The following is an 11,642-nucleotide window of genomic DNA, read 5'->3' as shown; positions in this document are numbered from 1 at the left end:
GGAGATGGTGAGGATCAGCGCTGTGATGCGAGTGAAATCAGCCAGAAGAATTTTGTGGCGGTGCGCTTTTGAGGAATCCAAAATGGTGATCCGCCAACAACAAAGAGATGTGGAGGACAGCTGACTCGCGAGCAGCCCGTTGCTCAGATCGGGTCTGCCAGAAGGGGCCGTGAGTAGAGCGGAGCTTTGAAGACCCTCTGTGGCCACAGCGCGGGAACCGGGGGAGAAGCCCGACGTCGGAGTAAAACGGCAAACGAACAGTGTCGTGATTGAAAAGCGCATGCCCGGTGCACGACGAAACGGGTCTGGAACCCCAAGCAGTCCGCTTGTATGCGTGATAGACTACGAGGCTGCTCACCCACGAATAAGTGACAGTACAATATACACTGCAATACTCGGCAGTGTATGCGCAACACATACGAGGCACCGGCGTGCCCACAAGCAGCTGTAGCGAAGTGACGGCGTGTGAGCCGTCCAAGCATTATGGGCGGGTTCGCTTGCAGCCGCAGTGGAGACTTGGCCATTAGACAGGCCTATGACGGGGCAGCCTTTCGGGTCGCGCATGGTGCCCACGGCTGCAGGCTCCGTGTTGCGGCCATCCGGACGGAGGTACAGGGCCAGCTTAGTATACGGAGTGCCACACAGGAAGACCCTGAAACGGATGCAATCAAGTTTCACTGATAATAAAGCCGAGCACAGCCTAAGGGTTGCCTGAGACCTGACAGAGGCACACAGGGGGACCCTGATTAGATGTGATAGCAGCTCCTAGCAAAACAGATGTCAGCTTAATCATATTACCCTTTGCAACGTGTATAAGTTCACGCATCCACCGGGGACAAGGGAGTTGATCTTGCAATTGTAGCACAGGGCAGGGTCATGCACAGCGCTGACCCTGCAAACATGGAACTATTGCATGGTGGAATGTGGAACCAGTAACTAGAATGAACCGGTGGCGACCAGAGCACTACTGACTTATATTGAACTAACTATCACGTTGCCAAGCAATTCTTTGAATGGGCTGCAATGCGGAGCTTGGATAGCGCATTCAAAATTGCGCCAATGCGCGCGTGTATATAGACGCGGGGAGCTGCCCGGTACGTTGTGCACCAAGCAGATCGGTCAGAGGGAGGCGACGCTGGGAGCGTCCGTCTCTTAACGAGGTGACGGGGGGAGAGAAAAGAGCACCGTAGCTGCTCACAGGCAGCTGATAAGCTGAAATGCCCATGACACAATAAACCCAGCGCTGCACCGTGAGACGAAGAGGCGCAGGCACACATCTGCAACCCAACCTGCAACAAACTGCACTTAACCATCCTGTGGAGGCTAGTAAACACAATAGCACAACGAAGCACAAGACATGCCTATGATTGATTTACGAATGCTGATCCAGCCACCCGAGGGGCACAGACAGGCATAGACAGAAACACAGAGACTTGCAACCGCCTGAAGTGGGAACAAAGAGACGCACACAACGTGCCCGAGGTGGCCGCAAGAGGTAACTGCAGATGAAGGTGTACGGGGTTGCCCCATGAAAGTGGGGACCGGCAAGAGTGGCCACTGAAGCCCGCAGAGCCACACCAGCGCCAGGCAGACAGCCCGGGGAGCCAGATCGACTGGGCAGGGTCCTTAGTCCTGTGAAGGAGGAATGAACCCACATGGGTACGTGGGAGGACACAGTCCATTCTAGAAATAGGGGAGGTCGCTGGAGGACACCCCTGAAACGATCAGGCCGGGCCTAGACATTTTGGGCAAGTTAGCATGTTCTAAAAGAAGACAGCACGTTTTGGGGCCGACTCACTTTAAAAACCCATCAGACAGAAAGGCAAGCAGCCCACACTGGACGATTTTGCCAAAACACCACCAGGTGCTGAAGGGGCCACGAAGAAAGACAGGACCCCCGCTGGGGGCCCAGACATTATGGGCAACCAGGAGGTACTTGCGGCGATTGCGGACCTGAAAGTGGCCTTGGAGACCAAACTGGGCCTGGCAATCAGTGAATTGAAAGCTGCACTTGAGCTCAAAGTTGGAGCGGTGCAGGAGGACGTAATTCTTCTCCGGCAAGACGTACGATTGTTGGCTGAGCGCACGGAGGACCTGGAAAAAGAGGTGGCCCCGAACACAGCAGCCTGTGCTGCCCATAAATCTGAACTTTGGTACAACGTGTGGGCAATCTGGAGAGCAGGGCGGAAGAGGCGGAGGGACGCGCCCGAAGGAACAATATTCGCATTGTCGGAAGGAGCTGAGGGAACTAACCCTACGGAATACATCGAGTCTATGCTATTACAGGAGGTAACCGGGGGAGCCCTGTCCTAGTGGTTCGCTGTAGAGAGGGCACACAGGGCCCTGATGAGGAAGCCACCGCCGGGGAACACCCCCAGGCCGGTGATAGCAAAGATCCTAAACTACCGGGAAAAAATCCTTGAACACTTTCGGAAGGGCAGCACGATACAAAGAGGTGCTGCGACCATAACGGCATACCCGGATTATACCTTGCAAGTACAGCGCAGCCGCATGAACTTTGGGTCCGTGAAAAGATTGCGGGATGCTGGCCATAGGTACATGCTGCTTTATCCAGCTAAACTGAAGGTTTTCTACAAGAGCAGAACCTTGTTTTTTGACACCCCAGAGGACGCCATGGGCTGGTTAGATGCGCAGAACTGTCCCCAGGAACCGGACATCCAGGGAGCAGAAGGTGGAGATAAGTAACATGCGTCGGTAAAGCGCCCTAGGTGCTGCAGCTCATGACAATGGGACTTGAATATAGCATTGCATATACCGGCAGAGGAGTGTGTTCAGAGCTACAATTATAAATATGATACGGTGGCACTGGAAACCTTGATATAGATATAGGAGCTATACGGAGCATGACCTCACAACCCCATAGCGAATAGTTTAGTTAGGTCACTGGTAGTTCGGTGACACCCTGCTGGGTTCTGGGCCGGGGCCTTTTAGGGCAGAACCAAACGCGGGGGGGCCTGAGATCCAGGGATGGAGCTGGGCACTTGTTGGGGTTGGGGTAGATGAAGGGGGGGGGTGTGCAGTGGTTTGAAGTTGGGGAATGGGGAGTTGGGAAGGGGGTTGGAGGGAAGTTTGATGGGAGGGAAAGGGTATTGAGCCAAAATGTGACCCTTAACAGGCGGGATAAGAGGCGGGGAAGGAGTGCGGGATATCATGGTGATGGCGCCAGGGTGCCTTAGAGTGGTTACCTGGAATGTCAGGGGCCTCAACAGCTATCTGAAACGTAACAAGGTGATGATGTATCTGAAAAGGATGAGGACCGACATAGCATTATTGCAAGAGACCCACCTCACTGGGGAGAAATTGGAGGTGGTTAAGAAGAAGTGGAGGGGGTGCCTGGTGGGATCCACATACTCGGCCTAGGCTAGAGGAGTTATCATCTGAGTGGCGCCGCAGGTGCCATTTCAGCCGCTTCAGGTCACGGGTGACCCAGATGGCAGATTGATTGTTGTGAAGGGTATATTGGAAAACCGAGAAGTGTGTATTGTAAATTTATATGCCCCTAACCATGACACAGCGGCTTACTTTAGGACCCTGTACGGTAGAGTCGGCCCTCTGCTGGGTGGTGGGATTATTTGGGGAGGTGACTTTAACTGTGTACTTAACCCTAATGTTGACAGATCGGATAGTAAGATAGACAAACCAACCCCAGCAGCAAAGGTGCTACAGGCCCTCCTGAGGGACTTCGACCTAGTGGATGTCTGGAGGCAGTTGCATCCAGTGGATAGACAATACGGCACCACAAGCCCTTCATACAAGATTAGACTATGTGTTCGCCTCCACGGAGTTGGCAGGAGAGATGGAAGGTGCAGAATACAAAGCTAGGGTGCTTTCGGCCCACTCCCCCCTGGTCCTGGAGTGGCGGCATCAACCTCCCAGGGCACGGATTCCCACTTGGAAACTCTGAGCCGAGGCTCTGCAGGACCCGGGATTCAGGGAGGATTTAAGAGAGGCGATCACTGAGTACTTTGAGATAAATACTGGTAGTGTAAGCTCTATGGGAACTGTTTGGGAGGCGTTTAAGGTGGTTTTGCGGGGGGTTGCCATTTCGAAGTCTAGGGGGCTTCCGGGGGGCATAGAGCATGAGTTGAAGGGAATTGAGGAGGAGTTGGAGGGCAGGATGCGTACGGAAGGCACCGCTGATGAGGACAGAGACAGGATAAGGCAATTACAACAGGCCAGTGGGGACTGCTGGGACAGGTTATGTAAACTAAGCTATAAGAAATACGTGGAGAGACAGCACGCAGGGGGAGATAAGACGGGCAGGTTGCTGGCCTGGCTATACAAGAGTGAGACGCCGCGAACGGTGATCAGGGAAATTAAAGGCAAGGGAGGGTGGACTCAGAATACCCAGGAGGGGGTGAATGAGGAGTTCCTGAGATTCTATAAACATCTTTATGGGGACCCAGGTGGCCCTAGAGACCACGAAATTCAGGTAACATTGGAGGACATGGGCCTACCCACCTTAGATGAGGCAGAACGCGCAGACCTAGATGCCCCTATTACGATGGAAAAACTTGAACTAGTGGTTCGCTACTTGCCCACCTGTAAGGCCCCCGGGTCCGATGGGCTTCCAAGTGAATTTTATAAAACCTATAAACAAGAGTTGCTTCCCCCGCTGCTGGCCACGCTTAACGAGTCGTATGAGCAAGGCAGGCTACCAGAGACCCTGCGAGAGGCAGTGATTATCCTGCTTCTGAAGCCGGGCAAGCCTAGCACTGATTGTGGGTCGTACAGGCCCTTATCGATGCTCAATCAGGATAGTAAAATCCTCACTGCTGTACTGGCAAATAGGCTTAAGGCTGTCATTGGTAAACTGATACACGCCGACCAAACGGGCTATGTCCCGGGCAGGAACATAACTGATAATCTCAGAAGACTGCATCACATCCTTGACCAGACAAAAAATGACCCAGGTGAACTGGCAATAGTTTCACTAGATGCAGTCAAGGCCTTCGACGAGTGAGATGGCCCTGGTTGATCGCGACCTTAGAGGGCTATGGAATGGGACCGGGGCTACCTCAGGTGGGTGACAATGTTATACAGCTCCCCGATCGCCAGGGTCAAAACGGGTGCTATCATTTCGGACAAATGGCAACTAATCAGAGGCACTAGACAGGGCTGCCCGTGGTCGCCCATGTTATACATATTGGCACTGGAGCCATTGGCCACCTGCCTGAGACAGCAATACGAGGAGATAGGTATTCGCACTGCGGGTGGCATGCACCTGGTTTCTTTATATGCGGACGACATACTGTTATATTTACGCTACCCAGAAGAGAACATGAAATATATTCTAGACATGATGGAGCAATTTGCTGTTCTCTCTGGCATAGCGGTTAACCCCAAAAAGTCTAGCGTGTTCCCTCTGGGGAGATACAAGCTTGTCTTGCCCGGGAGTCTGCCTGTGTTGCCGATACCCTGGCACACAAAGTCGTTCCGATATCTCGGAATTGACATATACCATACGGCAGAAGAAGAACATGCACGCAACACGGTTAAAGCAGTAGAAGGAATTAAGAACAGCATGGGATTCTGATCCAGGTTACCCCCCCTGGCTATGGTGGGGAGGGCTGCTAAAAATTGTAGTTTTGCCCAGACTGTTGCATTTCTTTGTTAACATCCCGCATGGGATCCCGAGGCACTTTTTCGCTTGCCTCCATAGCCTGTGTAGGGGCTTCATCTGGGGCAACTCCAGGAACAGGGTGGCCCTCTGGAAACTACAGAACTCGTGTGATAGGGGAGGTATCAACCTGCCAAATTTTGAGCTATACTATCTGGCAGGGCAGCTGCAGTATGTAACAAGATGGCTGTCTGACGAGGAGACGGCAGAAACCAGGCTGCTGTGCAGGGAACCGCTCCCCTTCTTCCTCAAAGAAGTGGTGTGGCTGTCCATGACGAGGGTCCGGGGGATGGCGGGCTGCTGGTACTGGGATGGGAGATATGGCACAGAACGTGGCAGATTGCGGGACACCCGGTTCCGTACTCTATGCAGGTGCCGCTTGCAGCACTATGTGGAGAGGATCCCCAGCTGATACAAGGGGTCCGCAAGTACTGGGAACCAGTGGGCCTGGCCACCCTGGGAGACATATGGCTGGAAGGGGAGGCATTAGAGTTCCCGAACCTGATCGAAGATACTGGGGTGCATAAAGGGCAGTACATAACTTACACCAGAATTTTCAAGAGAGTACGAGAGAAGTGGCCAACAGAGGTGTTCACCGGACAACCAGATGCTACTATGGAGGCTATATATGATATTTCAGAGGGTGGTCATGAGATTTCCCGCATATACGAGCTGTTGGGGTCCAAGGTGGGGAAGGACTTGACCCAACTGAGACAACTTTGGGAGGATGAGGTGGGAGAGCCTATGTCGGATGGGCTCTGGAAAAGAGCCCAAAGATATCATTAAAAAAGTGTCCCCGAACGCAAGGCTCCAGCAGATCCAACTATATGTCACACATAGAGCATATCTCACCCCCAGTAAGATCGCTAGGTTTGGTGGCCATACGACTCAGAAATGCCCTAGGTGTGGGGTGGAGGTGGCTGGGCTACTCCACATGTTTTGGGCCTGCCCTGAGGTGGGGCGTTTTTGGCAAGAAGTGAAGACACGCTTAGCAGGAACCGGTATTACACTGGAGGTGGAGTCGGCCTGGGCATGCATGCTGGGGGGATTCCCTAGGCCACGTAACTTTAGGCACATAAGCAAAATGAAAGATCTAGCATATGTCCTGGCCACACGAAGGATAGCAATGTGCTGGAAGGCAGCCCAGAGGCCGAGGATAGAGTTGTGGTGGGCTGACCTCTTAAAATGGGCAGAGGCAGAAACGGCTGTTTGGTGGGACACGGTTTGTAGGGGAGGGGAGGAGGAGGTAGGACCCCTAATTGAATGGAGGCAGCTGGTGGCTACCATGAGTGGCCCCCACAGTCTGATCAGAGCGATGATGAAACGGATAAAGAGACGACGATAAACCCGCCTGAAAAATCACAGGATGATGACATGGACATATTGGCTCAGGTTAGGGGGGAGGGAGGGAATGGGACTGGACAATGCTGATTTTAACACTCTGACGCTGAATCTGATGATGGAAGTCCCAAGAATTGTAATGTTTAATGTTTGGTGTGTTATATAAAATAAAAATTGTTTAAAATTTTTTTTTTTTTAAACAAAAAAAAAAAATACTCTGCGGCTCCCGCCGGCTTCTCTGGGATCATTTGCATTACCGCACTGGACGCTGCAAGGGCGCACGTCCCTGCCACTCTGGGTTCGGGGATCTGAACCCGACTTCCTGTCGATCGGCTGAGGGCAATGGAGGCCATAGCCCATCCCTTCCGAACGGCGCTCGCCCATCTCTTAGGACTGACTGACCCATGTTCAACTTCTGTTCACATGGAACCCTTCTCCACTTCATCCTTCAAAGTTCTCGTTTTAATATTTGCTACTACAACCAAGATCTGCACCTGCGGCGGCTCCTCGCCCCGGGCTTCTGTGCGTACTGCAGCAGCCCTCCTACTCGCCTGACTTAGCCCCCGCGGCTCTCAACGCCGGCCTGGTATGGGCCTGATGCTCCAGGGCCATCCATTTTCAGGGCTAGTTGATTCGACAGGTGAGTTGTTACACACTCCTTAGCGGATTCCGACTACCATGGCCACCACCCTGCTGTCTATATCAACCAACACCGTTTCTGGGGACTCATGAGCATCTGCATCATGCGCCTTAACCCCGGGTGCGGTTCATCCCGCAGCACCTGTTCTGCTTACCAAAAGTTGCCCACTGAGCACTTTCATACAATACCCGGCTCCACGCCAGCAAGCCGGGCTTCATACCCATTTAAAGTTTGAGAGCAGGTTGAGATAATTTTGGCCCCAAGACCTCTAATCATTCGCTTTGCTAGATAAAACTGGAGTTTCCGTGCGCCAGCTATCCTGGGTGAAACTTCGGAGAGAACCAGCTACTATATCATTTGATTAGTCTTTTGCCCCTATACCCAGGTCGGATGACCGATTTACACATCAGGACCGCTACGGACCTCCACCAGGCCGAGTTCACCATCTTTCGGGTCCTATCACACACGCTCATGCATCATCTCTCTGACAGAGCGGGCGAGACGGATCGGTGGAGGGCCCACCGCGACAGGATGCCACTGCAATCTCCGGGCACCGGCCCTCAACATCATTACATCACAGGGTTTCATTCATCCCTCTGACTCGGGCAGGCGTTATACTCTTAGTCAGTGTTTCCAAACAGGTCGGGTGGTTAACCGACATCACCTCAGACCCCTGGCGCCCTTTGTGGGCCTCCCCGCCCGGCAGCACGACATGGTTGGGGCGTATTGAGGGCAATCCACCACAGTCACATCGGGAGCCCCGTCTCCCGTGGCCACTCTAGCGACCCCCAAGAGGGGCCAGGACAGTTGCCGGATAAGGGCCCGGTGGCGTTCTATCTCCCTCAGCCCCGTGGACACAGCAAAACTGCTGTCAGGGGGCTGTAACACTCTCTGCTCGAGCAGAGAGCCACCTGCCCCCTGGGGCCTTCCCAGCCGGTCGTGTTGCACCGATACAGAGGAAATGCGCCCTGCTGGGGCTGGATGTGCCCGGGCCGCAGACCTGCAAGGGCCTCCACCGTTCCAGGTGACCAACCTGCCTGCTGTGTTGAATCCTGTGGGTGGACTGCACAGACCCCACCAGTTTACCGCTCAACCGTTTCACACCCTCTTGAACTCTCTTCAACTTTCCCTTACGGTACTTGTTGGCCACCAGTCTCGCGCCCGTATTTAGCCTTAGAGTTTACCACACGCTTTGGGCTGCATTCCCAAGCAACCTGACTCCCGGTGTGCAAGAGGCCGCTATCGGCCTAACACCATCCGCGTGGGGAGACTCGATCAGAAGGACTTGAGCCCCCTGAGCGATGCCGGGGAGTCGGTCTTCTGTACGCCACATTTCCCACGCCTGCTGCTGAATGGGGATTCGACGCTGGGCTCTTCCCTTTTCACTGGCCTTTACTGAGGGAATCTTGGTTAGTTCCTTTTCCTCTGCTTAGTAATATGCTTAAATTCAGCAGGTCACCACGTCTGATCTAAGGCCGTGGTCGGGGAGCACAAAGCTCAGGGCAGCTGGCCTCGGGCCCGTACGGGGGGTTGCCCCAGCCCTTGGCGCAGGTGAGTGTATTCTGTCCCAATCTGTGACCGAGGCCCACATGGTCACGAGGTCCGCGCTCCATGGTCATCCTGCGCCGGCAGCCATGGGACACCAAAGACAGCCACACACAGCACGGCCAGGTGCCCCAGGGTGGGGTGAAGGTGCGCCAGGCTTTTTTAAAGCCTGCTGCCGCCGCCACCACATCCAGGGCGCGTCGGCCACCCGGCCCTCCCGAAACCAGCATGAGGAGGGGAAACTGGGGAAGCCAGGACGCGTCGGCAATGAGCTTGCGCGCCAGATCCAAGGATCCAGCGACGGTGCTGATCGGGGACTGACCTTAGGGGGATGAATGGAATGGGGTCCCTGCGACAGCCCCAGCCACGACCCTGGGAGTGAACCCCGGGGCGATTCATATACAAGCGGCCCTCAGACAGGCGTAGTCCCGGGAAAAACCCAGGGCCACATGGTGCGTTCGACGTGTTGATCAATGTGTCCTGCAATTCACACTAATTCTCGCAGCTAGCTGCGTTCTTCATCGATGCACGAGTCGAGTGATCCACCGCCAGGAGCCACAGGCAACTTTTTTTGTCCTAGACGTCGGCCTGACCCTGCCGGTGCAGGAGAGGTTGGGGGAGGCAGCGCTGGCTGTGGCAGGACAGCCCAGCTCCCTGTCTAGCTCGGCCGAAACCATTGTGGTTTAAAAAAAAAATAATAATAATAATAATAATAATCCAGGTGCTCAGCCTGACCGCCAGGTGCAGCAGCACAGCGCTTCCCAGGGGGATGGAGGTAGGCCGCTCCGCCACCTGCCCACACGGCCCGATCCACTCTTCCTTCCCCGACCCCTTCCCTTTTGGGAGGGGGGGCTGGGAGATGGACAACGAGGCAGGCCAGAGACAGCAGACAGGGGGGCGGGTGGGACCACTAGAGTCTTCAAACCCCAGCCCGGCTGCATAGAGCCCAGCTCCAGGTACCTGGGCAAGAGGGAAGGTCACCCACTGTGCCAGCGGGCCTGGCCATTGCTCACACACAGATGTGGGCGGCTGGAACCTTGGCGCCCACCGTCAAGTGAGCCAGCTGCACCATGGCTCAGGGCTCATGCCTGGCGTGCCGGGCGCCTGTCTGCCTGGGGAGGCACCCCTCGAGAGCAGTCAGGTTTCCCTCGGCTCCCGGCTGCCCCCACTCGGGGCTTCCCTGGTGACCGGGGTGTGCCCACCAATGCCCAGCCGCTGGCAGGTCAGAGAGAGGAGTGTGCGCCCCCGGCCAGCGCAGATGCGGGCTCAGTGAGGAGAGGGGGCTGGTTGACCACGCGCACCGGACCGCTCTGCGAGAGGTGCCCCGGGCTGTGGGTGTGCACGTCTGGGATGCAACCGAGGTCGGGCCCACGGCTCTCCCTCCCGCTGCTCCGCTGTTAATGATCCTTTATGCCCCCACCCACAAGCAGAAACCATTCACACTCAAACACCCCATTTCTCCTTCCAAACACGTTCCAGATTCAAATGCCACCTCCCTCCTGACCTACATGCCACCATCCCTCCACCCGAACCCACACAAAGACACCAACATCTGTCCCTCCATACCTACACCAAGATGCTCCACCCCTCAGAGCCACACCCATATGCTTCATCTCTACCTCCACACTCAGATGGCGCCATTCGCCCTCTCTCTATACCCACACCCGATTACCCCATGCCTTCGACACACACATGCTCCCACCACTCCAATAAACCAACATCCTTCTCTCCAGACAAACATACCCCATATCCCTCCATTCACACCCAGATGCCCCCTTCCTTCCCACCAGAGCGCTCCAGCCCTGACCCACATGCTCCACCATTCCCTGACATGCCCCCATTATATGCCCTGTCCCTCCATTCCAGATCAACAATGCCCCCTCTGAGATCAACAATGCCCCCTCCGATCCAGACGCCACGATGCCCAATCCCTTCCTCAAGACCCATACCATGATGGCCCATGCTCCCTCCACACAGAAAGATGCCCCTATCCGTCCTCCGACCAATGAGCCCCAATCCTTCCCTCCAGACCCACACCAATGTGCCCCATCCCTCCCTCCAGATGCACACCAATGTGGCCTATGCCTCCCTTCATACCCACAGCAATGTCCCCATCCCTCCCTACAGACCCACACCCATGTGCACCATCCCTTCCTCTCAGAACCACACCAAGATGCCCCATCCCTCCCTCTAGACCAATACCATAATGCCCCATCCTCCCTCCACATAGCAAGATGCCCCTTCCCCATGCATCAGATGCCCATGTGCCGATCCTGAATCACATGCGGATAGCCCCAGCCAACCCCCTCTAAAACCACCCATCCTATTATGCCCCCCATCTGCCCAGACCCACACCAATGTGCCCCGTCCCCTCCTTCCAGACCTACACCAATATGCAGTCATCCCTCCCCAGACCAATGTCCCCATCCCTCCCATCAAACCCACACCAATGTGCCCCCAACACCTCCCTACAGA

General features: G+C 55.1%; 1 non-coding gene across 1 annotated transcript; it reads right to left on the bottom strand.

Moving 5' to 3' along the window:
* Positions 1-9,573: 9,573 nt before the first annotated feature.
* Positions 9,574-9,724, bottom strand: LOC138474875 (5.8S ribosomal RNA). Its single transcript, XR_011269104.1, has one exon. It is a non-coding gene; the product is annotated as a 5.8S ribosomal RNA (ribosomal RNA).
* Between the last annotated feature and the right edge of the window lie 1,918 nt (positions 9,725-11,642).

This window comes from Ambystoma mexicanum, chromosome 8, assembly GCF_040938575.1.
Source record: "Ambystoma mexicanum isolate Mex_15411 chromosome 8, UKY_AmexF1_1, whole genome shotgun sequence".
NCBI lineage: Eukaryota > Metazoa > Chordata > Amphibia > Caudata > Ambystomatidae > Ambystoma > Ambystoma mexicanum.
This window is presented reverse-complemented; position numbering and strand designations above follow the sequence as displayed.